This window comes from Erythrolamprus reginae, chromosome 2 (genome assembly GCF_031021105.1).
Source record: "Erythrolamprus reginae isolate rEryReg1 chromosome 2, rEryReg1.hap1, whole genome shotgun sequence".
NCBI classification, from domain to species: Eukaryota; Metazoa; Chordata; class Lepidosauria; order Squamata; family Dipsadidae; genus Erythrolamprus; species Erythrolamprus reginae.
The window spans coordinates 26,290,758-26,317,934 of record NC_091951.1 but is presented as its reverse complement, the minus strand read 5'-3'; the positions used below and the strand labels follow the sequence as shown (position 1 = coordinate 26,317,934).

Genomic DNA, 27,177 nt, shown 5'->3' with positions numbered 1-27,177 from the left:
GGTTTAGTTTCAAAGCGGAGAAAAAGCAGCACACAAAAGGTCAAAGTCAGTAAAGTAGTCACGAAACACAACGATCAGATAATCCTCCACAATGGCCAAACCCACAGGCTGCTCTTTATAGTAGCCTCACTAATTACCACAGCCCCACCCAACCACAGGTGGCCTCATTTTCTTTGATAATAATGTCTCAGTTGTTGTTGCCTATGCATCGCTCTCTGTATGCGTGGCTGTATCATTAACTCTTGTTCTGAATCCAAGGAGGAGCTAGATAATTGATCTCCTTCTGAGCTGTCTGCCCCACTCTCCTCCTCCCTGTCACTCATGTCTTCTTGGTCAGAGGAGCCTTCATCATCAGATTCCACTGGGGGCAAAACGGGCCTGCAGCATGTGGATGTCTCCCCCACATCCACAGTCCTTGGGGCAGGAGCTGGGCCAGAGCTAACCACAACAGCAAGCCGGCCAAGTTGATAATGCACCAGAGGACTTGCACAAGAGAGAAACCATATGAATGTCCAGATTGCAAGAAAAATTTTGGAAAAATATTCCAGTTGAAAGTTTCTTGACCACATTTAAAAAACCATCCTTGCGGTAGCCAAACATGGGCAAAATTAAAGAAAATCTGCTCAAACATGGTGCAATTTATATGAGTCACTGCAAAGACAGTGAGGTTTTTTACTTGAAGATGTATAATTAACTACTTTTGCACAGGTTATATTTGCAGGGATTGCTAACACCATGGGATACAAAGCAATTGTAAATAATACCCTGTTTCCCCGATAGTAGGACACCCCCGATTGTAAGACGTATCGGGGGGTTCAGGGGGGTCGGCTAATATAAGCCGTACCCCGAAAGTAAGACATATGTCTTACTTTCGGGGAAACACGGGGGTATTGCCGCCTCCCTCTCATCTAGCTGCACGCCGCCTCCTGCCCACGTCCGCACCGTTCCCCTCTCCATACGTCGCCGCGTCTGCCACCTCCCTCTGATCTTAATGAGCGCCGCCTCCTGCCCGCGCCTGCGTCGTCCCCCTCTCCATACGTCGCTGCGTCTGCCAACTCCCTCTGATCTTAATGAGCGCCGCCTCCTGCCCACTTCCGCCCCGCCCCCCTCCATACGTCACCGCGTCTGCCGCCTCCGTCTGATCCAAATGAGCGCCGCCTCCTGCCCACGCCTGCGCCGTCCCCCTCTCCATACGTCGCCGCGTCTGCCACCTCCCTCTGATCTTAATGAGCGCCGCCTCCTGCCCACTTCCGACCCACCCCCCCTCCATACGTTACCGCGTCTGCCGCCTGCGTCTGATCCAAATGAGCGCCGCCTCCTGCCCACGCCTGCGCCGTCCCCCTCTCCATACATCGCCGCGTCTGCCACCTCCCTCTGATCTTAATGAGCACCGCCTCCTGCCCACTTCCGCGCCGCTGTTCAGGTTGTTAATAAATGTTAATTTTATGGTTAAAACAAAAAATTCGACAATTTTTTCCCAATATAAGACATACCCCGAAAGTAAGACATAGTGGGGCTTTTGGGGATAAAAAGAAAGTAAGACACTGTCTTACTTTCGGGGAAACACGGTATGCAGCGAACCTCCAATTATTATTATTATTTGTAAGATTTGTATGCCGCCCCTCTCCGAAGACTTGGAGCGACAATTAGATATAGTCCCATAATTAAAATTCCCATTTAATAAAAATCCACCCAAGCCAGTGAAGTTTTGAATTACTGCAGAAGAGAGGAAAATGGATTAGACATGTAGACAGCAAATTTTCCATATCATATGCTTCAGATAAGCAAAAAACATTTTGTGTGATGTTAACTAGCTGCACCCATAGGTTTGCTTCATTCATTGTTCAAATGAATGTTTGGGTGGGATGACAACTGCTGTTGCCAGAGGGCAGCTATTGACAAACAAAAACAAATGGTAGCTAAGGAATTTACAGTTAAACCTGCAAAAATGGCAGTGCATAAGTCCTCGGGGGTTTGGTCTGCTTGCTGCTGCTGCAGCACTACAATTTGGCGGTCAAGTTCTTCACATCTCTCCATGTCATTGGATGACTGGCACAACAGGATTGAATTGGTCACTGTTCTATCTGGGGAATCACCTTCGCCATTTCTGGGACCGGATCCAGGGACTGATGTCATGACATCCTTGGCTTGGCGGAGGCAATGCGCTGGAATCCACAAAGATCCTGTAGGAGCAAGCACAGCAGCATATTCTCACTGAGGAAACCCCCACCCCAAGACAGCTTATTCTGTAATTCTGGGGAAGAAAACACACCTCATGACTTTTTCTTTGCACACCTAATCTTCGTAAGCTAAATAGCCTGATATTTCACTAGACTCAGATGCAAAGGTCGGTTGCTAGAAGTCAAAACCAACTTGATAGGATTCAAACAGTGAAAACATCTTGCAAACGCCTTAGGTTGTAGAGAGGGGATAAGCGTGTTTTTCTGCCTCCTACGGTATCTGGAGGTGGCAATCGGGTAGGCAACATCTGTGTTGAAAAATGCATAGCCTTTTAACAGCGGAGTTAAAACCATCGAGTACTCTATTGCTAGAAAGGATGGGAGGGGAGAAGAAGCGCAGAAGAACTTCCTCTTCCGGATCACTCATGGGAGAAAGGTGGCGCGCAGAGCGGCTTTTCTGCTCTGCCTGGTATCCAAGCAGCAGCTGGAAGGTGAGTTGAGGGCAGGTGGGAGGAGAGTCCGGTAGCTGTTTGGTTTCCTCCACGGCCTGGAAGCAGAGAAGCAACCGGGCTGAAGCGTGTCAGCTGCTGGTGCTGCAGGTTCCCCTCTTGCCCAAATTTAAGCCCACTGGTGCTGCACGTTGTGAAACTGGTGGCTGCAATTTTCTGCTGGTGAGAAGATTTAAAGTGCCTGTTTGAAGTTAAGGTTGATTCTTTGGCAATGGCTTCCCTCCAGAGCTTCTTGGTTTTCATCCAGTTGCTTGGGAGAATAGGTTGACCCTGTTCCTCTTCTTTGTGGCAGCCCCCAAGTATTGGGACACTGCTATTGTGTCACCCCTAATTGTTCTTGTCATTAGATTAGAGCAGTGATGGTGAACCTATCTTTGCTGGGGGTGCCAAAAGGGTACATACACACATGCCCACACCTCTCATGCAATGCCCTCCCCCCTGCATGTGTACAAAACCTCCCATATGCTGCCCCCTCCCCTGCATGTGCGCAGACCTCACTGAAGGCTCCAGACTTCCAGTAGGCCTGTTGGGTCCATTTTTTGTCACCCAAAGTCCTTGGAGGCTTTCCTGAAGCCTGAGCAAGGGTGAAAATGGCCTCCCTACACCCTCCAGAAGGCCAAGAATCAGCTGGCGAGCATGCACGTGCATTTGAAGCTGACATAGGGGAATGCCTTATGTGCCCTCAGATATGGCTCTGCGTGCTATCACAGGCACAAATTACTGCAACTGGTCTTTATTTGTTTCAGCTTCCAAGCCCCTAATCTTCCTTGCTGCTCTTCTCTCTGTTTAATAATGGTTGCAGTACTCCAACTGTGGTCTTAGGGAAGCATTATAAATTATAAATTATAAATAAACCTTTCAGTTAAACTTGTCTGTATTCCTCTGTTATTATAGCCTTAGCTTTTATAGCCAGTTATTATAGCCTTATTGCATTAGCTTTTTTGGCCACTGCGACATACACTAGGATTCAATGCTCCCTTTCAACCCAGTTCTAGGCTGCATTAACCGAGGGGTAGAATCAAGATCATGTGAAGTGTTAATACCACTTTATAATGCCTTGGTAAGGCCACACTTGAAATACTCCATTCAGTTTTGGTCACCATGATACAAAAAGATGTTGAGACTTTAGAAAAAGTGCAGACAAGAGCGACAAAGATGATTAGGGGACTGGAGGCTAAAACATATGAAGAACAGTTGCAAGAACTGGGCATGACCAGGGGAGGAGACATGATAGTAGTATTCCAATATCTCAGGGGTTGCCACAAAGAAGAAGGAGTCAACCTATTCTCCAAAGCACCTGAGGGTAGAACAAGAAGCAATAGGTGGAAGCTGAATAAGGAGAGAAGCAACTTAGAACTAAGGAGAAATTTCCTGACAGTTAGAACAATTAATCACTGGAACAATTTGCCTCCAGAAGTTATAAATGCTCCAACACTGAAGGATGTTGGATAACCATATTTCTGAAGCAGTGTAGGGTTTCCTGCCTAGCCAGGGGGTTGAAGACTAGAAGACCTCCAAGGTCCCTTCCAACTATTGTTATTTTTATTATTGTTGTTGATTTATCTGCACTGCTAAGCCTGGTAACTATAAGTAGTACATGATTATATAGGAACAAACTAAGAATAGGAAAATAACAATTTGAAAAGAAAAGTGGTTTTTAGAGAAAAGTGAGAGATTAAAATATATGGTAGAGTGGAGTGAAGTTATTAAGGCAGTTAAAATGTCAGCTACCACAACAAAGAAGAAATCTTCCAACCCTACACTGCCAACAGCATCACCATCAACTCAAAGATCAATAGACAGCATGCTGGGGGCAAAGAAATCAGGTAATGCCTCACAAAAAATGCAAGCTATGCTCCTGGAAATTCAGGAAACTACGATAAAATTACAGGGGGGAAAAGGAAGACATCCAAGGTCCCTTCCAACTCTGTTATTATTGTTGTTGTTTTTGTTACTACTACTACTACTTCAATTCCCTCTATCACTTCTTCTCTACTAGTAAGAAATAGGTCCACTATAGGTTTTCTTCAGCCTCCCACTTGCTGTACAGTTTGCCTCCCAGTTGATATCAGGGTAGTTAAAATCTCCCGTTACATCTTGATATTGCCCTCTTGATATCAAGTTTGCAATCCACACGTGTATTGAAAATGACAGATGAATAAAAGTTTTTTTACTTCCATGTCTTGCCAATATTTTCTGTCCCACCCCTCCCTGTATTAACCAGGTTCAATTGTGCTTAATCCAGCACTTCCTGAAAAATACCTATTGAAGACCTTTCGGCATTTTTGGTTGCACAGGTAGTCCTCACTTACCACTTCTTTGATAACACTTTGCATGGCTAAGAATTTCTCATTGACCCAACCAAGCAACCGAATTTAATTAAATGGATATTTGAACATGGACCTCAGTAGTGGTCCAAGTGTCAAATGAGTCATCAATATTGTAAATGATTATTCTAGTATAAGGACATGGTTCTTTTTTCTTGGCAATATATACTTTTCTGTTTACATCATCTCCAACCATTTTATATACAACTAGCTGATAACCCGGCATAGCCCAGGTATGTATTTAGCCCAATCCTTTATAAGAGGGAGCCCCACTCTAATATAGGAGTACTGCAAGCCATTACCACAGTGCTGTACATTACAAGCCATTTGAAGGCACAACAGGCTGTATCTTGAATCCAAAATGCACACTATCACTGTAAAAAGTACTGTGACTTCACATTTTGGGTATAATTTAGTCTTTTACATTTCAGCAGTCCCGTCAACGAAGCAGTGGAAGTGATGTGCCGGTTCCTGGAGGCTGTTGGGGTCTGGATGGGTGTCAACAGACTCAAGCTCAACCCAGATAAGACGGAGTGGCTGTGGGTTCTGCCTCCCAAGGACAATCCCATCTGTCCGTCCATTACTCTGGTGGGTGGAATTATTGACCCCCTCAGAGAGGGTCCGCAACTTGGGCATCCTCCTCGATCCACAGCTCACATTAGAGAAACATCTTTCAGCTGTGGTGGGGGAGAGCGTTTGCCCAGGTTCACCTGGTGCACCAGTTGCGGCCCTATCTGGACCGGGACTCACTGCTCACAGTCACTCATGCCCTCATCACCTCGAGGTTCGACTACTGTAATGCTCTCTACATGGGGCTACCTTTGAAAAGTGTTCGGAAACTTCAGATCGTGCAGAATGCAGCTGAGAGAGCAATCATGGGCTTCCCAAGGCATGTCCATGTTACACCAACACTCCGCAGTCTACATTGGTTGCCGATCAATTTCCGGTCACAATTCAAAGTGTTGGTTATGACCTATAAAGCCCTTCATGGCACTGGACCAGAATATCTCTGGGACCGCCTTCTGCCGCACGAATCCCAGCGACCGGTTAGGTCCCACCGAGTGAGCCTTCTTCGGGTCCCGTCGACTAAACAATGTCGTTTGGTGGGACCCAGGAGAAGAGCCTTCTCTGTGGCGGCCCCGACCCTCTGGAACCAGCTCCCCCCAGATATCAGAGTTGCCCCCACCCTCCTTGCCTTTCGTAAGCTCCTTAAAACCCACCTCTGTCGTCAGGCATGGGGGAATTGAAAATTTTTCCCTTCCCCCTAGGCTTATAGAATTTATATATGGTATGCTTGTTTGTATGATTGGTTTTTAAATTGGGGGTTTTTAAGATTATTTTTAATAATAGATTTGTCTACATTGTCTTTTTTATTGTTGTTAGCCGCACCGAGTCTTCGGAGAGGGGCGGCATACAAATCTAATAAATAAATAAATTATGCACACTGAGAGGTGTTCGCGATATCTTACCTCCACAATATTTATTTCCATACAATAGCTGTGTACCAAGTTTGGTTGAAATTGCTCAAGTCATTCCAGAGTTATGTTGGAACATACACACACAGACATTTTTCTATACATATAGATTAAAGTTACACTTTTCTTTGAATCTTACAGACAAAGAGGATGGCAATAAGAGCACTTGGGACAACTGTAAATAACAAGCAACGTTGAAAAGGGAAGAAAATCAAGCCAGAAATCAAATTATTTCCCATTTCCTTCAGAAAATCATCCAATGCTGCTTCTCCTTCAGCAACTGTTAGAAAAAAAAGAGAGAAAATCAAGAACAAATAAGCAGATTGTGCAGAAGTCAAGGATACATTACGTGAAAAGTGAAGGGAGATTATTTTTCATTCAGCAAAAGAGGGAAATATCTGGAAGTCAGTGGGCAGGAAACAGTAAAGTCAAGTCACGTAGAACAAACAATAATGCAGGTGTCTCCCTGTGAGCAAAAAATGACTGGAATGAAAACCACTAAACAAGGCATTGCCCCCTTTTTTAAAAACCGCACAAATTCTCTTAATGTTTTGATTATGGAAAGGTCACAATTCCAGCCTGGTGACACCAGAAGACTCACATAGGAGAAAAATACTTTGAATGCCCTGATCGTTGAAAACTTTCCGTTATAATTTCAACTTGGGGATAGACCAGAGGAATCATAAAGGAGAAAAACCCATTCAAGGTCCAAATTGTGGGAAAACTTTCCATCATAATTCCCACCTGGTAATACGTCAGAGGATTCACTCCATGGAGAAATCTTATGAGATTGTGGAAAAGGTTTCATTAGTAATTCCCACCTTCTGAGACACAAGACCATGCATACAGGAGAGAAACCCTTTGAATGTCCTCTCTGTAGGAAAGGTTTTTGTGATAATTCCAGCCTGGTGAAACACCAGAGGGTTCACACAGAAGAGAAAACATATGAGTTTCCAGAGTGTGGGAAAAGTTTCGGTCAGAATACCAGTCTCATAACAAACCAGAGGACTGACACAGGAGGCAAACAATATAAATGTCCAAAGTGTGGGGAAAGTTTCAGTCAGAATTCCACCCTTGTGACACACCAGAGGACTCACAAAGGGGAGAAACCATTTGAATGTCCCGATTGTGGGAAACATTACAGTCAGAATTCCCATCTGGTGATACACCAGAGGACTCACACAGGAGAGAAACCCTTTGAATGTCTTGACTGTGGGAGAGGTTTCAGTCGTAATTCCCACCTGGTGATACACCAGAGGACTCACACAGGAGAGAAACCCTTTGAATGTCCTATTTGTGGGAAAAGCTTTAATGATTATTCAAGCCTGTTGAGACACCAGAGGACTCACACAGGAGAGAAACCCTTTGAATGTCCTGATTGTGGGAAAAGATTTAGTCAGAGTTCCAGCCTGGTGAAACACCAGAAGAGTCACACAGGAGAGAAACCCTTTGAATGTTCTAACTGTGGGAAATGTTACAGTCTGAATTCCTACTTGGTGATACACCAGAGGACTCACACAGGAGAGAAACCCTTTAAATGTCCTATTTGTAGGAAAGGTTTTTGTGATAATTCTAGCGTAGCGAAACACCAGAGGACTCACACAGGAGAGAAACCCTTTGAATGTCCTATTTGTTGGAAAGGTTTTAGTGATAATTCAAGCCTAGTGAGACACCGGAGGACTCACACAGGAGAGAAACCCTTTGAATGTCCTGATTGTGAGAAAAGATTTACTCAGAGTTCTAGCCTGGTAAAACACCAGAGAATTCACACAGGAGAGAAACCCTTTGAATGTCCTGACTGTGGGAAATGTTTTAGTTATAATTCGAGCCTGGTGCAACACCAAAGGACTCACACAGGAGAGAAACCCTTTGAATGTCCTATCTGTGGGAAAAGCTTTAGTGATAATTCCAGCCTGGTGACACATCAGAGGATTCACACAGGAGAGAAACCCTTTGAATGTCGAGATTGTGGGAAAACTTTTAGTCATAGTTCCAGCCTAGTGAAACACCAGAGGATTCACACTGGAGAAAAACCTTTTGAATGTCCTATATGTGGGAAAGGTTTTAGTAATAATTCTAGCTTGGTTAAACATCACAGGACTCACATAGGAGAGAAACCCTTTGAATGTCCTGACTGTGGGAAACGTTATATTCAGAATTCACACCTGGTGATCCACCAGAGGACTCACACAGGAGAGAAACCCTTTGAATGTCCAGACTGTGGGAAACGTTACATTCAGAATTACCACCTGGTGATACACCAGAGGACTCATACAGGAGAGAAACCCTTTGAATGTCCTGATTGTGGGAAAAGTTTTAGTCAGAATTCCAGCCTGGTGACACATCAGAGTACTCACACAGGAGAGAAACCCTTTCAATGTCTTATATGTGGGAAAAGCTTTAGTATGAGTTCCAGCCTGGTGAGACACCAGAGAACTCATACAGGAGAGAAACCCTTTGAGTGCCCTGACTGTGGGAGAAGTTTTACTCAGAGTTCCAGCCTGTTGAAACACCAGAGGACTCATACAGGAAAGAAACCCATTGAATGTCCTATCTCAGGAAAAGTTTCAGTCAGAATTTCAACCTAGTGATATACCAGAGGACTCTCACCATGGACAAATCTTTGAAATGTCCAGTGTGTGGAGATTACTTCAAATATAAATCATAGGAACATAGAAGATTGATGGCAGAAAAAGACCTCATGGTCCAACTAGTCTGTGCTTATACTATTTTGTGTATTTTATACACATCTACTCTGCCCTTATACTATTTGGTATATTTTATCCCTCATTGCACACAAGGTAATCTATGTAAGGAATAGTACATGAGTTTAGAGTGCTTGAATTTCATTTGTGATCTCTCATTGAAATTGTTGGTGAGAGATTGATTTTTTGAATTTTGGCCTGATTCATTTTTCTCAAACATTCCTTAGGATTACATTTGTAGGTGGACAGAAAAAGAAAATTGCTAATTAACTAGTTTCTGGTTATCAGCAGAAGCTTCTGGATATTACCTTTTGTAGATATAGTGGAATTCCTCAAAAAGGAATTTTTGGTGGATCTTTTCTTTCTTTCTTTTTTGAAAAAGTTTTATTAGTTTTCAGATTTTTTTAAAACTGACAAACAAGCAAACAACAAAAAAATAAAGGACAAACAAAAAAATTGTAATATCAGCAACATTCAGTATTTCTGCATTGCTACATTGGATATTTCATTAATTCCTGTAATAATATGCATATTAATTAATTACTGTAATATTTGTGTTAATTCGTACAATCACAAAGTCCCTATTCAAACCATTAATATTTACATATTTATATTCTTTGTTTTACTAGCTATTATGTATCTTTTGTGATCTATTTATTACTATTTCTTAACTCAATCCATCGGTGCCAATGTGCCCTTATTTCATAATACTCAAAATCTTTTTGGCCCCTTAATTCCATCATCAGTTTGTCCATTTCTGGACAATTATATATTTTATTAATTACTACTTTCTTTTTCTGGGGTGGGGGTGGGGGGTTCCTCTATTTTTCTAATACTGTATTGGGCAAAGGTAATTCTGGCTGCACTCTTGATATAATATTAGGGGGGTTTTTTGCTTTACTATATTCCTTTTTAAATATTCCCAATAGGAACAATTCCGGTAACAATTCTATCTTTCTTTGTGTTATTTCTTGTAACCATTTGTGGATTTTCGTCCACAATTTTTTTGTCTCAGAAGACGCACTGGTGTATAAGACGCACCAAGATTTTAAAGAGGTAAGAAAAAAGATTTTTGCCCTTCACGGCTCCAGGAGCACTCTGCAAAAAGCCCCAAACCTCTGTGCACCCTGTTTTTGGCAAAAAAAATGAATCCATTTTTCACCTTTTTTTTTTTTTTTGCCATTGGACATGGGACTTTGGGAGGCCAAAAATGGCTGTATTCTGTGTATAAGATGCACCAAAATTTCCACCCTCTATTGGTGTGGGAAAGGTGCATCTTATACTCTGAAAAATAATCTACATATTGAGCTGGAGTAAGTAAAATGCAAAATGTAGTTTTCCAATCTTCAGGTAGTTCCCAACACCATGTCTAATTCTTTTTTGGTTCTGTTAAATTTACAGAAGGCAAAGGGTAGTATTCCACTATTTGAGCTCCATTCTGATCTATTCGTCACATGGCATGGACAAACAGCTTTTAGCAGATACACAATTTCCTCCCCTATGTGCTCTTGGATGCAGCTCTGACCAGTAGGAGTGAAGCTGGCTCCCCTAGAGTCGTGATGTCATGCATGTCATAAGTGGCACCCGGAGCCATATCCGTGGGCACGCGAGCTCTTGTCCTGCACAAGCCAATGGTTTTCGGGTCTTTTGGGCCCACCGGGAGTTGGAAAATAGTCTTTTTTAAGCCTCCAGGGCAGTGTTTCCCAACCTTGGCAACTTGAAGATATCTGGACTTCAACTCCCAGAATTCCCCAGCCAGCATTCACTGCCTGGGGAATTCTGGGAGTTGAAGTCCAAATATCTTCAAGTTGATAAGGTTGGGAAACACTGCTCCAGGGGACTGGGGAAGGCCGTATTATTTGTTATATTTTGCTGTGAGCTGCCCCGAGTCCGCGGAGAGGGGCGGCATATAAATCTAAAAAATAAATAAAATAAATAGAAAGGCATACAGGGGTGGAAGTATGGAATTATGGGTGTGGGCATGCATCTGCAAGACTTACCTCCATGTGACCTTCGTTTTCGTATGCCAACCCAAAAAGATTCAGCATCACTGCGCTAGGGCATCTCACCTGGTGGTGCTGCCATATCCTAAATCCTTGGGAGCCACCTTAAATAAGTCTTAAAGATTTGGGGTATAGAAAGTATTTGATCTCCACTGAGGAAACCCCCACCCCAAAACAGCTTATTCTGTAATTCTGGGGGAGAGAACACACATCATGACCTTTTCTTTGCACACCTAATCTTCGTAAGCTAAATAGCCTCATATTTCACTAGACTCAGATGCAAAGGTCGGTTGCTAGAAGTCAAAACCACCTTGATAGGATTAAAACAGTGAAAACATCTTGCAAGCGCCTTAGGTAGTAGAGCGGGGATAAGCGTGATTTTCTGCCTCCTACGGTATCTGGAGATGGCAATCAGGTAGGTAACATCTGCGTTTGAAAAATGCATAGCCTTTTAACAGTGGAGTTAAAACCATCGAGTACTCCATTGCTAGAAAGGATGGGAGGAGAGAAGAGAAGAAGCGCAGAAGAACTTCCTCTTCCGGATCACTCATGGGAGAAAGGTGGCGCGCAGAACGGCTTTTCTCTGCCAGGGATCGAAGCAGCAGCGGGAAGGTGAGTGGAGGGGGGTGGGGGTGGAAGGAGAGTCCGGGAGCAAGTCGGGCTGTTTGGTTTCCTCCACGGCCTGGAAGCAGAGAAGCAACCGGGCTGAAGCGTGTCAGCTGCTGCAGGCTTTTCCCCTCCCCAAATTTAAGCCCACTGGTGCTGCAGGCTGTGAAACTGGTGGCTGCAACTTTCTGCTGGTGAGAAGATTTAAAGTGCCTCTTTGAAGTTAAGGTTGATTCTCCAGAAGTGGTGGATGCTCCATCACTAGAGGAGAGTAACAGAGGAACATCGTTTGAAGGATCCTTAGAGGTCTTCTATTCCAACCCTCTGGTCAAGCAGGAGAGGCAATGTTATTTCAGACAAAGGGCTGTCCAGTCTCCATTCAAAAGCCTCCAGGAATTAATGAAATATGCGATGTAGCAATGCAGCAATACTGAATGTTTGCTAATATTATATTTGTTGTTGTAGTTGTTGTTTTTTTATCCTTTTTTATTTATCTATTTTTGTTGTTTGCTTGCTTGTTTTAAATTTTTTTTGAAAACTAATAAAACTTTTTTTAAAAAGCCTCCAGTGATGGAGCACCCACAACCTCTGAAGACTAAGCTGTTCCACTGATTGTCCTGGGTGTCAGGCAATTTCTCCGTAGTTCTAGGCTGCTTTTCTCCTTGCTTAGTTTCCATCCAGTTGCATGTCCTGCCTTCGGTGCTTTGGGGAATAGGTTGACCCTGCCCCTCTTCTTTGTGGCAGCCCCCAAGTATTGGAACACTGCTATCGTGTCACCCCTAGATCTTCTTGTCATTAGACTAGAGCAGTGATGGTGAACCTATCTTTGCTGGGGGTTCCAAAAGGGTGCGTACGCACAGCCCACACCCATCATGCAATGCCCACCCCACTGCATGTGTACGAAACCTCCCGCATGCTGCCCCCTCCCTTGCATGCATGCAGGCCTCATTGAAGCTTCTGGACTTCCAGTAGGCCTGTTGGGTCCATTTTTTGTCACCCAAAGTCTTTGGAGGCTTTCCTGAAGCCTGGGCAGGGTGAAAATGGCCTCCCATGTAGGGAAGGCCAAAAATCAGCTGGCCAGTGTGCACATGCATTTGTAGCTGACATAGGGCAACACCGCATGTGCCCTCAGATAGATCAAAAGCAACGTGAGAAAATATTATTTTACTGAAAGAATAGTAGATCCTTGGAACAAACTTCCAGCAGACGTGGTTGGTAAATACACAATAACTGAATTTCAACATGCCTGGGATAAACATTTATCCATCCTAAGATAAAATACAGGAAATAGTATAAGGGCAGACTAGATGGATCATGAGGTCTTTTTCTGCCGTCAGTCTTCTATGTTTCTATGGGCTCTTTATGGAGTCTCAACAAATGTTTAATAATGTTTGCAGTACTCCAACTGTGGTCTTAGCAAAGCATTATAAATTGATACTAACGCTTCACTTAAACTTGTCTGTATTCCTCTGTTATTCTAGTCTATGATTGCATTAGCTTTTTTGGCCACTGTAACCACGGCAAAGTGGTTGATACCACTTTATAATATACAGTGATACCTCATCTTACGAACTTAATTCGTTCCGTGACCAGGTTCGTAAGTAGAAAAGTTAGTAAGACGAAGCAATTTCCCCCATAGGAATCAATGTAAAAGCAAATAATGCGTGGAACCCCATCCCAAAAGTCACCCCTTTTGGCTTGCACCGCTGGGAATCCCCACCTCCGGACTTCCATTGCAAGCCAAAGCACCCGTTCTTGCATTGCTGGGATTTCCCTGAGGCTCCCCTCACTGGGATTCAAAGCAGCACTAGCACAAATGAAAGGAATCCCAGCGGGGGGAGCTTCAGGGAAATCCCATCAATGCAAAAACGGGCACTTCGGGTGGCAACGGAAGTCAGGACTTGGGGTTTCCCAGTGAGGGGAGGCTCAGGGAAATCCCAAAGGTGGCGGCTCGTAAGGTGAAAATAGTTCGGAAGAGGAGGCAAAAAAATCTTAAACACCGGGTTTGTACCACTAAAAGTTTGTATGGAGACGAGGTTTGCAAGACGAGGTATCACTGTAATGCTGTAAGGCCACACTTGGAGTACTGCATTCAGTTTTGGTTGCCACAATGCAAAAAGGATGTTGAGACTCTAGAAAAAGTGCAGACAAGAGCGACAAAGATGATTAGTGGACTGAAGGCTAAAATATATGAAGAACGGCTGCAAGAACTGGGAATGGCTAGTTTAATGAAAAGAAGGACCAGGAGAGACATGATAGTAGTATTCCAATATATCAAGGGTTGCCACAAAGAAGATGGAGTCAACCTATTCTCCAAAGCACCTGAGGGTAGAACAAGAAGCAATGGGTAGAAGCTGAACAAGGAGAGAAGTAACTTAGAACTAAGGAGACATTTCCTGATAGTTAGAACAATTAATCACTGGAACAGCTTGCCTCCAGAAGTTATAAATGCTCCAACACTGGAAGATGTTGGATAACCCTCTTTCTAAAGTAGTGTAGGGTTTCCTGCCTAGCCAGGGGGTTGGATTAGAAGACCTCCAAGGTCCCTTCCAACTCTTATTGTTATTGTTATTATTGTTGTTGATTTATCTGCACTGCTAAGCCTGCTAACTATAAGTACTACACGATTATATAGGAACAAGCTAAGAATACTCTGGAAAATAACAATTTGAAAAGAAAAGTGGTTTTTAGAGTAAAGTGAGAGATTAAAATATATGGTAGAGTGGAGTGAAGTTATTAAGGCAGTTAAATGTCAACTACCACAACAAAGAAGACATGTTCCAACCCTACACTGCCAACAGCATCACCATCAACTCAAAGATCAATAGACAGCATGCTGGGGGGAAATAAATCACGTACAGTGGAACCTCGACATACGAGCAGCTCTACTTACGAGCTGCTCGAGATAAGAGCTGGGAGGGGAGAGACATTTTTGTTCATCTCCCGAGCTCACATCCGGGATACGAGGCGAGAGGAGCCGCGCCCCCCTGACGCTTTCGGCGGCTTCCGAAGCGACGCTGGAAGGAAGGAAGGCAAGCCAGCGCCCGGCTCCTCTCGGCTCGTATCCTGGCACTTGGTGAGCGGAGAGGCTGTCGCCTCCCCTGCCGCCCCACTCTGGGGGTCCTTGGCTTCTGCTGGGGGTGGGGGGATCCCAACGCTGTTAGGGGGACTGTCGCCGGCAAAGGCTTTTCTTATTTTGTATTCCGAGTGGGCTAGCAGGGAGATAGGGAGCGCGCGCAACCGCCCGTGCGCCCCTGACATTTCCAGCACCCCCCCGAACCCCCAACCCGGGTTCGGGGGGGTGCTGGGAAGCCCCCCACGCTGGCTGCGATCTTTTAAAACAGCCCCGCCGCTTCTCCGCTGACTCCTGAAGCCAAAAGCCAAAGGCGAACTTCCGCGCTTCAGGAGTCAGCTGAGAAGCGGCGGGGCTGTTTTAAAAGACCACAGCCGGCCTGGGGGGCTTCCAAGCACCCCCCCACCCCCCCAACTCGGAACCGCGGCTGGCAGCGGCGGAGGAAGGCGAATGCGGCTTGGAAGCTGGGAGGGGGGCGGAACGTCTTTGGCCACTTAGCTCTTCCGCCCCCCTCCCAGCTTCCAAGCCGCATTCGCCTTCCTCCGCCGCCGCCAGCCGGAGCGAGTTGCGCGTGGCGGGAGAAGCCAGGACAATGCCGGAGCGCTGGGCAGCACTACCGCTGCTGCCGCCGCCGCGGGGAGAGGCGGGCATGTGGGCTGGCGGCATTGGGCTTGTGGAAAGTCCGGGGGCAGCTCCAGCGACTCCCCTCCCGTGGCTGCTGTTGAGGCGGCAGCGGCGTCCGCCTCCGGCGCGCGGCTCTCCATTCTTCTCTTTCCCCCTCTCGGGCTCCGAATGCGGCGGCGGGAAGAGGAAACGAGGCGCAAGGCTGCGCATCTGCAGGAACGGGTGGTGGGGCGCCGTTCTTGTCCTCACGGCGCAAAGCCACACAGTCCCGGATCGCTTGCTTCCCCGGCCAGCAAGCCGGCTGTCTTTCAGCTTTCAGCGCTTTCCCAGGCAGCCGGCTTGCTGGCCGGGGAAGCAAGCGATCCGGGACTGTGTGGCTTTGCGCCGTGAGGACAAGAACGGCACCCCACCACCCGTTCCTGCAGACGCGCTGCCTTGCGCCTCGTTTCCTCTTCCCGCCGCCGCATTCGGAGCCCGAGAGGGGGAAAGAGAAGAATGGAGAGAGAGCCACGCGCCGGAGGCGGACGCCGCTGCCGCCTCAACAGCAGCCACGGGAGGGGAGTCGCTGGAGCTGCCCCCGGACTTTCCACCAAGCCCAATGCCGCCAGCCCACATGCCCACCTCTCCCCGCGGCGGCGGCGGTAGTGCTGCCCAGCGCTCCGGCGTTGTCCTGGCTTCTCCCGCCACGCGCAGCCCAGCAACTCGCTTCGGCTGGCGGCGGCGGAGGAAGGCGAATCAGCCTAGAGGCTTCGCCCTTCCCGCCCGCTCCCCCGGGAAAGAAAAAGCAGCCTGGCTCCCTTTTCCCTGGCCCTTACCTTCACAGCTCAGGCAGTGCTGGACTCCCCGCAGCCGCCGCCGCCGCCGCTACCGCCGCCTCAGCTCTCGGGCTTGCACGCATTAATCGCTTTTCCATTGTTTCCTATGGGAAACAATGTTTCGTCATACGAGCGTTTCGACCTACGAGCCTCCTTCCGGCACCAATTAATGTCGTAAGTCCGGGTTCTACTGTAATGCCTCACAAAAAATGCAAACTACGCTCCTGGCAATTCAGGAAACTATGATAAAATTACAAGAAAAAATGGGAGACACCCACCCCCCCCGGTCCCTTCCAACTCTGTTATTATTGTTGTTGTTGTTGCTGTTACTACTACTACTACTTCAACGCGCTCTGTCACTTCTTCTCTACCAGTAAGAATTAGGTCCAGTATAGTTTTTCTTCTACTTCCCTCCTCTACGTTTTGGATGACAAAGTTGTCAGCTAAGTTAGTTGGGAATCTGTTCAGCCTCCCACTTCCTGTACAATTTGCCTCCCAGTTGATATCAGGGAAGTTAAAGTCTCTCATTATATCTTGATATTGCCCTCTTGATATCAAGTTTGCAATCCAAACGTGTCTTGAAAATGATAGATGAATAACATTTACAAGTTTTTTATTTCCATGTCTTGACAATGATTACGGTATTTTCTGTCCCATCCCTGTATTAACCAGGTTCAATTGTGCTTAATCCAGCACTTCCTGAAAAATACCTATTGAGGACCTTTTGGCATTTTTGGTTGCACAGGTAGTCCTCACTTACCTCTTAGAAACATAGAAACATAGAAGTCTGACGGCAGAAAAAGACCTCATGGTCCATCTAGTCTGCCCTTAAACTATTTCTTGTGTTTTATCTTAGGATGGATATATGTTTATCCCAGGCATGTTTAAATTCAGTTACTGTGGATTTACCAACCACGTCTGCTGGAAGTTTGTTCCAAGGATCTACTACTCTTTCAGTGAAATAATATTTCCTCACGTTGGTTTTGATCTTTCCCCCAACTAACTTCAGATTGTGTCCCCTTGTTCTTTTGTTCACTTTCCTATTAAAAACACTTCCCTCCGGAACCTTATTTCACCCTTTAACATATTTAAATCTTTCGATCATGTCCCCCCTTTTCCTTCTGTCCTCCACACTATACAGATTGAGTTCATTAAGTCTTTCCTGATACGTTTTATGCTTAAGACCTTCCACCATTCTTGTAGCCCGTCTTTGGACCCGTTCAATTTTGTCAATATCTTTTTGTAGGTGAGGTCTCCAAAACTGAACACAGTATTCCAAATGTGGTCTCACCAGCGCTCTATACAAGGGGATCACAATCTCCCTCTTCCTACTTGTTATACCTCTAGCTATGCAGCCAAGCATCCTACTTGCCTTTCCTACTGCCCGACCACACTGCTCACCCATTTTGAGACTGTCAGATATTACTACCCCTAAATCCTTCTCTTTTGAAGTTTTTGCTAACACAGAACTGCCAATGCAATACTCAGATTGAGGATTCCTTTTCCCCAAGTGCATTACAGTGGTACCTCGAGATACGAGTTTAATTCGTTCCGGACCTGTGCTCTTAAGTCGAGCAGCTCTTATCTCGAACGACTTTTCCCCATAGGAATTAATGTAAATAATTTTAATTGGTTCCAGCCCTCAAAAAAATCACAAAGTTAGTTTAAATTATGCAAAAATACATGTTTTTAATGAAGAAATGTACATGTACATATAAATGAATAATGAAGTTTCTTTCACTTAACTTGTAAACTTTCTTAAACTTTTAAATTTACATATGTACACAGTAGCCTAATCATCTGTTTTTGCCTTTTTGGCTGCACTTTCACTTGGAGCAGCTCTTTTCATAAGAAATTTATCCAATGACATCTGCTCTTGCCTGCTTTTCAAAATGTTGCGAAAGTGAGTCAATGAGGTGTCATTGAACAGTGCAGCTGAACGACTCGTGGCTACTTTCTCTGGGTGATTTTTTTCCACAAAACTGACAACGTTCTCCCACTGCGCTAGCATCGCTTTGATTTCACTGGTAGGAATGGCTTTCTGTGGTTCCTGCATCTCTTCCTCACTGCTGCTCATCTCTTGGGTCAGATCCATCTGTTGCATGTCATGGAGCGCCTTCAGGTCCTCTGTAGAGAGCGGTTCTTCATGCTCTTCGACAAGCTCATTGATGTCACCCTCGTCTACCTCCAGACCCATACACTTACCGAGTGACACAATCTCCTCCAATGGGGTGTCAGTCTCGGTGATGTCCTCGGTCTCACCCTCGGGCTCAGCAGAGTCCCTTGGTGCAACAGCAGCAGGCCACAACTTCTTCCACGCCGAGTTCAAGTTTCGCCTTGACACTTCTTGCCAGGCAAGGTCAATGATGTTAAGGCAAGAAACGATGTTAAAATGATCCTTCCAAAACTCACGCAGTGTCAAGTTGGTGTTCTCTGTTACATCGAAACATCGGCGGAACAGATGCTTCGTGTACAGCTTCTTGAAGTTAGCTATGACCTGCTGATCCATTGGTTGCAGGATTGAAGTCGTGTTGGGTGGGAGAAAGACAACCTTCACAAATTGAAATTCTTCAAGGATGTCGTCTTGAAGAGCAGGTGGGTGGCCTGGAGCATTGTCGAGCAGCAGTAAGGCTTGTAGGGGGAGTTCATTAGCCAAAAGATATTCCTTCACCGTAGGACCAAAAGCAAGATTTACCCAGTCCACAAAGAACTGCCTCGTTACCCATGCCCTTGCATTGGAGCGCCACAGGACATGGAGTCTTTCCTTTAGAATTTTGTGCGTCTTGAACGCGCGAGGATTCTCCGAATGGTACACGAGAAGTGGCTTCACTTTACAGTCACCCGACGCGTTTGCACACAATGCAAGGGTTAGACGGTCCTTCATGGGCTTATGTCCTGGCAGGCTCTTTTCCTCAGCAGTAATGAAAGTCCTACGGGGCATTTTCTTCCAAAACAGCCCAGTCTCATCACAGTTAAATATCTGTTGAGAGACATAGCCTTCTTTTTCAACCAGGCTAGCAAAACGCATAATAAACTCCTCCGCTGCCTTGATGACTGCACTCGCTGCCTCCCCATGCCTAACCACTGAGTGAATGCCACTTCTTTTTCTGAACCTGTCAAACCACCCATGGCTTGCCTTGAACTCATCTGGATCTCCCGACGAGGATGGTTCATTGCTCTTCAGATCGGCGAATATCGCACGAGCCTTCTCGCTGATGACCGCCTCTGTTATTGTATCTCTGGCCAGCTCCTTTTCTTTTATCCAAATTAGCAATAACCTCTCCATCTCTTCATGAACAGACGTCCTGAGTTGGGAAATTATTGTCGCACCTTTTGCTGGTTTAACACCTTTAAGGATGTCCTTCTGCTTCAGGATTGTACAGATGGTGGATGTGCTGCGTTGGAACTTCCTTGCAAGGTCAACAACACGAGTCCCTTTTTCGTGCAAATTGATTATCTCCTGCTTCGCTTCTATGGATATCATCACCTTCTTCTTCTTCTCAGCGGCCTTTTTTGGAGCCATGCTCGCTCTAAACACCGACACCACCGAGATCTCTTTTTTCCCACCGAGAAAACCGGAAGCCAACTTGCCTGCAAGCAGAAAAATTAAAATCAGCCAAGTAAGAAAGTTTAGAGGAAGGGAAGGTAAAGAGAGAAAGAAAAAGAGCAAGAAAGAAAGCAAGAAAGAGAAAGAAAGAAAGAAAGAAAGGCTCACTGAACATCTCTCACTCTCTCTCTCTTTCTTTCTCTTCCTTTAAAGAAAGCTAGAAAGAGAAAGAAAGAGAAAGAAAGAAAGAAAGAAAGGCTCACTGAACATCTCTCACTCTCTCTCTCTCTCTTTCTTTCTCTTCCTTTAAAGAAAGCAAGAAAGAGAAAGAAAGAAAGAAAGAAAGAAAGGGGGAAGGGACAGGAACAGAGGAAGGAAGCAAGGAAACTTATGAAAGGGGAGAGTAAGAGAGGAATGAGTGAAGGGAGGGAGGGAGGGAAGAAGGTGGGAAGGAGAAAGAAAAGAAGAAATAGAGGAAGGGAAGGTAAAAGAGAGAAAGAAAAAGAGCAAGAAAGAAAGAAAGAAAGGGGGAAGGGACAGGAACAGAGGAAGGAAGCAAGGAAACTTATGAAAGGGGAGAGTAAGAGAGGAATGAATGAAGGGAGGGAGGGAAGAAGGTGGGAAGGAGAAAGAAAAGAAGAAATAGAGGAAGGGAAGGTAAAAGAGAGAAAGAAAAAGAGCAAGAAAGAAAGGGGGAAGGGACAGGAACAGAGGAAGGAAGCAAGGAAACTTATGAAAGGGGAGAATAAGAGAGGAATGAGTGAAGGGAGGGAGGGAGGGAAGAAGTTGGGAAGGAGAAAGAAAAGAAGAAATAGAGGAAGGGAAGGTAAAAGAGAGAAAGAAAAAGAGCAAGAAAGAAAGAAAGAAAGAAAGAAAGGGGGAAGGGACAGGAACAGAGGAAGGAAGCAAGGAAACTTATGAAAGGGGAGAGTAAGAGAGGAAGGAGTGAAAGAAGGGAATGAGGGAGGAAAGAAGGGAGGAAGGAAAAGGAAAGCAAGAAATGGAGGGAGGAAAGGAAGGAAGGAAGGAAGGAGAGAAAGCAAGAGAAAGAAAGAAAGCAAGAGAAAGAAAGAAGAATGAAAGAAAGAAGAATGAAAGAGCAAGAGAGAAAAAGAAAGAGAAAGAAGAATGAAAGAGCAAGAGAGAAAAAGAAAGAGAGAAAGAAAGAAGAATGAAAGAGAAAGAAAGAAGAATGAAAGCAAGAGAGAAAAAGAAAGAGAGAAAGAAAGAAAGAGAAAGAAAGAAGAATGAAAGCAAGAGAGAAAAAGAAAGAGAGAAAGAAAGATAGCAAGAGAGAGAAAGAAGAATGAAAGAAAAAGAAAGAAGAATGAAAGAGCAAGAGAGCAAGAGAGAAAAATAAAGAGAGAAAGAAAGAAAGGCAACTTCAAAGAAAGGCTCACTGAGCATCTCTCACTCTCTCTCTTTCTCCCCCCTCTCCCTCTCTCTTTCCCTCCCTCTTTCTCTTCCTTCCTTCCCTTCTTTCTCTCTCTCCATCCCACGCCCTCTGACTTCCCTCCCTTTGTGCTGATGGGACGAGCGCGGGCACGAACGCTACAAGGGGTTTTTTGCTTTTTTTCCCCCCGCCTCTCGCAGGGAAAGTGCAGCGAGTGTTCGTCAGTTTTTTTTGCTCCCCCCCCACCTCTCTCGCAGCGAATGTTCGTCAGTTTTTTTTTGCTCCCCCCCCACCTCTCTCGCAGCGAGTGTTCGTCAGTTTTTTTGCTCCCCCCCATCTCTCTCGCAGCGAGTGGTCCTCAGTTTTTTTTGCTCCCCCCCCCACCTCTCTCGCAGCGAGTGGTCCTCAGGTTTTTTTGCTCCCCCCCACCTCTCTCGCAGCGAGTGGTCCTCAGTTTTTTTTGCTCCCCCCACCTCTCTCGCAGCAAGTGTTCCTCAGTTTTTTTTGCTCCCCCCCCATCTCTCTCGCAGCGAGTGTTCGTCAGTTTTTTTTGCTCCCCCCCATCTCTCTCGCAGCGAGTGGTCCTCAGTTTTTTTTGCTCCCCCCACCTCTCTCGCAGCGAGTGGTCCTCAGTTTTTTTTGCTCCCCCCATCTCTCTCGCAGCGAGTGTTCGTCAGTTTTTTTTGCTCCCCCCATCTCTCTCGCAGCGAGTGTTCGTCAGTTTTTTTTGCTCCCCCCATCTCTCTCGCAGCGAGTGTTCGTCAGTTTTTTTTGCTCCCCCCCACCTCTCTCGCAGCGAGTGTTCGTCAGTTTTTTTTGCTCCCCCCATCTCTCTCGCAGCGAGTGTTCGTCAGTTTTTTTTGCTGCCCCCCACCTCTCTCGCAGCGAGTGTTCGTCAGTTTTTTTTTGCTCCCCCCCACCTCTCTCGCAGCGAGTGGTCCTCAGTTTTTTTTGCTCCCCCCCACCTCTCTCGCAGCGAGTGTTCGTCAGGTTTTTTTGCTCCCCCCCCACCTCTCTCGCAGCGAGTGTTCGTCAGTTTTTTTGCTCCTCCCCCACCTCTCTCGCAGCGAGTGTTCGTCAGTTTTTTTGCTCCCCCCCATCTCTCTCGCAGCGAGTGGTCCTCAGTTTTTTTTTGCTCCCCCCATCTCTCTCGCAGCGAGTGGTCCTCAGGTTTTTTTTGCTCCCCCCATCTCTCTCGCAGCGAGTGGTCCTCAGTTTTTTTTTGCTCCCCCCCACCTCTCTCACAGCGAGTGTTCGTCAGTTTTTTTTGCTCCCCCCATCTCTCTCGCAGCGAGTGGTCCTCAGTTTTTTTTGCTCCCCCCATCTCTCTCGCAGCGAGTGTTCGTCAGTTTTTTTTGCTCCCCCCATCTCTCTCGCAGCGAGTGTTCGTCAGTTTTTTTTGCTCCCCCATCTCTCTCGCAGCGAGTGTTCGTCAGGTTTTTTTGCTCCCCCCCACCTCTCTCGCAGCGAGTGTTCGTCAGTTTTTTTTGCTCCCCCCATCTCTCTCGCAGCGAGTGTTCGTCAGTTTTTTTTGCTGCCCCCCACCTCTCTCGCAGCGAGTGTTCGTCAGTTTTTTTGCTCCCCCCCACCTCTCTCGCAGCGAGTGGTCCTCAGTTTTTTTTGCTCCCCCCCACCTCTCTCGCAGCGAGTGTTCGTCAGTTTTTTTTGCTCCCCCCCACCTCTCTCGCAGCGAGTGTTCGTCAGTTTTTTTTGCTCCTCCCCCACCTCTCTCGCAGCGAGTGTTCGTCAGTTTTTTTGCTCCCCCCCATCTCTCTCGCAGCGAGTGGTCCTCAGTTTTTTTTTGCTCCCCCCCACCTCTCTCACAGCGAGTGTTCGTCAGTTTTTTTGCTCCCCCCCATCTCTCTCGCAGCGAGTGTTCGTCAGTTTTTTTGCTCCCCCCCATCTCTCTCGCAGCGAGTGGTCCTCAGTTTTTTTTGCTCCCCCCATCTCTCTCGCAGCGAGTAGTCCTCAGTTTTTTTTGCTCCCCCCCACCTCTCTCACAGCGAGTGTTCGTCAGTTTTTTTTGCTCCCCCCATCTCTCTCGCAGCGAGTGGTCCTCAGGTTTTTTTGCTCCCCCCATCTCTCTCGCAGCGAGTAGTCCTCAGTTTTTTTTGCTCCCCCCCATCTCTCTCGCAGCGAGTGTTCGTCAGTTTTTTTTGCTCCCCCCCATCTCTCTCGCAGCGAGTGTTCGTCAGGTTTTTTTGCTCCCCCACCACCATCTCTCTCGCAGCGAGTGTTCATCAGGTTTTTTTGCTCCCCCCTCCCCCCCCACCTCTCTCGCAGCGAGTGCTCGTCCGTTGTTTTTGCTCCCCCCCTCCCGCTTCTGCACCCCCAGCAGAAGCCAAGGACTCACCAAGAGCTGGATACGAGCCGAGAAGAGCCGCGCTGGTTTGCTTTGCTTCCGAGCTGATGCAGAGCCGAATAAAGCGTCACGCCCCCCTGACGCTTTTGGCGGCAAAAGAGCCCAGCGTCGCTTCGGAAGCCGCCGAAAGCGTCAGAGGGGCGTGACGCTTTATTCGGCTCTGCATCAACTCGGAAGCAAAGCAAGCCAGCCCAGCTCTTCTTGGCTCGTATCCCGGATGTGAGCTCGGGAGTCGAGCAAAAATGTCTCTCCTCTCCCAGCTCGTATCTCGGAATCCTCGTAAGTAGAGCACCTCGTATGTCGAGGTTCTACTGTATTTTACATTTGGAAACATTAAACTGCAGTTTCCATTGCTTTGACCATTTATCTAGTAAATCTAAATCATTTATCATATTACAGACACCTCCAGGAATATCAACCCTATTGCACACTTTAGCGTCATCGGCAAATAGGCAAACCTTCCCTACCAAACCTTCCCCTATGTCAGGGTGTTAGCGATATCTTACCTCCACAATATTTATTTCCATACAGTAAGCTGTGTAGCAAGTTTGGTTGAAATTGCTCAAGTCATTCCAGAGTTATACACATAGAGACATCTTTCTATACATATAGATTAAAGTTACACTTTTCTTTGAATCTTACAGACAAAGAGGATGGCAATAAGAGCACTTGGGACAACTGTACATAACAAGCAACGTTGAAAAGGGAAGAAAATCAAGCCAGAAATCAAATTATTTTCCATTTCCTTCAGAAAATCACCCAATGCTGCTTCTCCTTCAGCAACTGTTAGAAAAAAAGAGAGAAAATCAAGAAACAATAAGCCGATTGTGCAGAAGTCAAGGATACATTACGTGAAAAGTGAAGGGAGATTATTTTTCATTCAGCAAAAGAGGGAAATATCTGGAAGTCAGTGGGGAGGAAACAGGAAAGTCAAGTCACGTAGAACAAACAATAATGCAGGCGTCTCCCTGTGAGCAAAAAATGACTGGAATTAAAACCACTAAACAAGGCATTGCCCCCCTTTTTTTAAAAACCGCACAAATTCTCTTAATGTCCTGCTTATGGAAGTCACAATTCCAGCCTGGTAACACACCAGAAGACTCACATAGGAGAAAAATACTTTGAATGCCCTGATCACTGAAAACTTTCAGTTATAATTTCAACTTGGTGATCAGAGGAATCATAAAGGAGAAAAACCCATTCAAGGTCCAAATTGTGGGAAAACTTTCCATCATAATTCCCACCTGGTAATACGTCAGAGGATTCACTCCATGGAGAAATCTTATGAGATTGTGGAAAAGGTTTCATTAGTAATTCCCACCTTCTGAGACGCAAGACCATGCATACAGGAGAGAAACCCTTTGAATGTCCTCTCTGTAGGAAAGGTTTTTGTGATAATTCCAGCCTGGTGAAACACCAGAGGACTCACACAGGAGAGAAACCATTTGAATGTCCTATATGTGGGAAAAGCTTTAGTAGTAATTCCCATCTGGTGATACACCAGAGGACTCACACAGGAGAGAAACCCTTTGAATGTCCAGACTGTGGGAAAAGTTTTAGTCAGAGTTACCACCTGGTGACACACCAGAGCATTCACACAGGAGAGAAACCTTTTGAATGTCCTAATTGTGGAAAAAGGTTTAGTCAGAGTTCCAGCTTGGGGAAACACCAGAGGACTCACACAGGAGAGAAACCCTTTGAATGTCCTAATTGTGGAAAAAGGTTTAGTCAGAGTTCCAACCTGGTGACACACCAGAGGACTCACACAGGAGAGAAACCCTTTGAATGTCCTATCTGTGGGAAAAGCTTTAGTGGTAATTCCAACCTGGTGACACACCAGAGGACTCACACAGGAGAGAAACCCTTTGAATGTCGAGATTGTGGGGAAATGTTTAGTCATAGTTCCAGCCTGGTGACACACCAGAGGACTCACACAGGAGAGAAACCCTTTGAATGTCCTATCTGTGGGAAAAGCTTTAGTGGTAATTCCAACCTGGTGACACACCAGAGGACTCACACAGGAGAGAAACCCTTTGAATGTCGAGATTGTGGGAAAACTTTTAGTCATAGTTCCAGGCTGGTGACACACCAGAGGACTCACACAGGAGAGAAACCCTTTGAATGTCCTATCTGTGGGAAAAGATTTAGTGATAATTCCAACCTGGTGACACACCAGAGGACTCACACAGGAGAGAAACCCTTTGAATGTCGAGATTGTGGGAAAACTTTTAGTCATAGTTCCAGCCTGGTGACACACCAGAGGACTCACACAGGAGAGAAACCCTTTGAATGTCCTAATTGTGGGAAAAGGTTTAGTCAGAGTTCCAGCCTGGTGACACACCAGAGGACCCACACAGGAGAGAAACCCTTTGAATGTCATGACTGTAGGAAACGCTTTAGTGATAATTCCAGCCTGATGAGACACCAGAAGACTCATACTGGAGAGAAACCCTTTGAATGTCCTGACTGTGGGAAAAGTTTTAGTCCGAATTCTAATCTTGTGACACACCAGAGAACTCACACAGGAGAGAAACCCTTTGAGTGTCCTAATTGTGGGAGACGTTTTAGTCATAGTTCCAGCCTGGTGACACACCAGAGGACTCACACAGGAAAGAAACCCCACTGAATGTCCTATCTCAGCAAAATTCTCACCATGGACAAATCGTTGAAATGTGCAGTGTGTGGAGATTACTTCAAGCATAAATCATCCCTTATTGCACACAAGGTAATCTATGTGAGGAATAATAGATGACTTTAGAGTGCTTGAATTTCATTTGTGATCTCTCATTGAAATTGTAGGTGAGAAATTTTGGCCCGATCCATTTTGCTCAAACATTTCTCAGGATTAAATTTGTAAGTGGTGAAAGAAGGAAAATGGAAAAGGGCTAATTAACTAGTTTCTAATTACCAGCAGAAGCTTCTGGTTATTACCTTTTGTAGAAATAGTGGAATTCCTCAAAAAGGGATTGTTGGTGGATCTTTTCTATGCGGTTTTGGAATTCCCATATGGGGAGTTTTAGTTTTCTCCTTGGTTTCCACCAAGATTTTGAGTCCCAAAATTCCACAGCCGGCATAAAAGTAGTAATCAAGATATAACTTGTTACGGGCCTTGAATTATGGTTGCATATTGCAACGGCTATTAAGTGAAATTGCTTTCCTTAATTTCTCAAATTCCCCTGCTCTCCCTGGGGCAGCTGTTAATCAAATGCGCAAGTTTCAGTCAGAATTTCCACCTAGTGATATACCAGAGGATTCTCACCATGGACAAATCTTTGAAATGTCCAGTGTGTGGAGATTACTTCAAACATAAATCATCCCTTATTGCACACAAGGTAATCTATGTGAGGAATAGTGTATGAGTCTAGAGTGCTTGAATTACATTTGTGATCTCATTGAAATTGTAGGTGACAAATTGATTTTTTTGATTTTGGCCTGATTCATTTTGCTCAAACATTTCTCAGGATTAAATTTGTAGGTGGACAGAAAAGGAAAATGGCTAATTAACTAGTTTCTGGTTATCAGCAGAAGCTTCTGGATATTACCTTTTGTAGATACAGT

At 45.7% G+C, this 27,177-nt stretch overlaps 1 protein-coding gene and 1 pseudogene across 2 annotated transcripts in view; both read left to right on the top strand.

The window, feature by feature from the left end:
* Nucleotides 1-2,678: 2,678 nt before the first annotated feature.
* On the top strand, nt 2,679-26,301 carry LOC139160084 (zinc finger protein 850-like; annotated as a pseudogene).
* Nucleotides 4,951-27,177, top strand: part of LOC139160075 (zinc finger protein 135-like) — a 47,481-nt gene continuing 25,254 nt past the window's right edge. The window contains exon 1 of one of the 2 annotated variants that reach the window (XM_070737607.1): nt 4,951-4,986. The gene's annotated coding sequence lies outside the window, so the exon portion shown is untranslated. Of the gene's footprint in view, nt 4,987-11,747; nt 11,812-27,177 lie in introns of those variants that run through there. The other variant, XM_070737606.1, reaches the window with a different exon arrangement.